Here is a 1,366-nt window from a genome sequence, read left to right as displayed (position 1 = left end):
GGTCGACGCAAGATAAGACTAGTAGTGGCAAGAAAATTGACAACATCTACGCCCATAACAAGTTTGTGTTACACTCGTGCATATAAACTACACATAGACCTAGCTCATGATGCCAGTGTTGGGGAACGCAGCCGAAATTCAAAATTTTCTACGCATCACCAAGATCAATCTATGGAGTAATCTAGCAACGAGGGGAAGGAGAGTGCATCTACATACCCTTGTAGAATGCTGAGCGGAAGCGTTCAAGTGAACGGGGTTGATGGAGTCGTACTCGTCATGATCCAAATCACCGATGATCCTAGTGCCGAACGGACGGCACCTCCGCGTTCAACACACATGCAGCCCGGTGATGTCTCCCATGCCTTGATCCAGCAAGGAGAGAGGGAGAGGTTGGGGAAGACTCCATCCAGCAGCAACACGATGGCGTGGTGGTGGTGGAGGAGCGTGGCAATCCTGCAGGGCTTCGCCAAGCACCGCGGGAGAGGAGGAGGACTTGGGAGAGGGGGGGCTGCACCAAAAATTGGGTGCGGCTGCCCTCCCACCCCTCCACTATTTATAGGTGGGGAGAGAGGGGGTACGGCCCCCCTAGATCCCATCTAGGGTTGGGGGCGGCGGCCAAGGGGGGGAGGAGTGCCTCCCAAGTCAAGTGGAGGCCCTACCCTTTAGGGTTTCCCCTCTCCCATGCGCATGGTCCTTGGGGGGGCTAGTGCCCCTGGCCCATTAAGGCTAGGGAGCCACCCTACAGCCCATGCTGCTGTATTGGACGTGGTGGAACATTTTTCGGACCTCCGGACCCCTCCGGAATCCTCCGGAACCTTCCGGAAGCTTCCCGGTACAATACCGAAAAAACCCAAACTTTTCCTGGAACCCGAACAACAACTTTCCATATATAAATCTTTACCTTCGGACCATTACGGAACTCCTCGTGACGTCCGGGATCTCATCCGGGACTCCGAACAACATTTGGTAAGCACATACAAACTTCCTTTATAACCCTAGCGTCATCGAACCTTAAGTGTGTAGACCCTACGGGTTCGGGAGACACGTAGACATGACCGAGACAACTCTCCGTCCAATAACCAACAGAGGGATCTGGATACCCATGTTGGCTCCCACATGTTCCACGATGATCTCATCGGATGAACCACGATGTCGAGGATTCAATCAATCCCGTATTCAATTCCCTTTTGTCTAGCGGTATTGTACTTGCCCGAGATTCGATCGTCGGTATCCCCATAGCTTGTTCAATCTCGTTACCGGCAAGTCTCTTTACTCGTTCCATAACACATCATCCCGTGATCAACCCCTTGGTCACATTGTGCACATTATGAAGATGTACTACCGAGTGGGCCCAGAGATACCTCTC

Source organism: Triticum aestivum, chromosome 4A (assembly GCF_018294505.1).
Source record: "Triticum aestivum cultivar Chinese Spring chromosome 4A, IWGSC CS RefSeq v2.1, whole genome shotgun sequence".
In the NCBI taxonomy this organism is placed as follows: Eukaryota; Viridiplantae; Streptophyta; class Magnoliopsida; order Poales; family Poaceae; genus Triticum; species Triticum aestivum.
The sequence above is the reverse complement of the archived record's forward strand: the minus strand, read 5'-3'. Positions refer to the sequence as shown.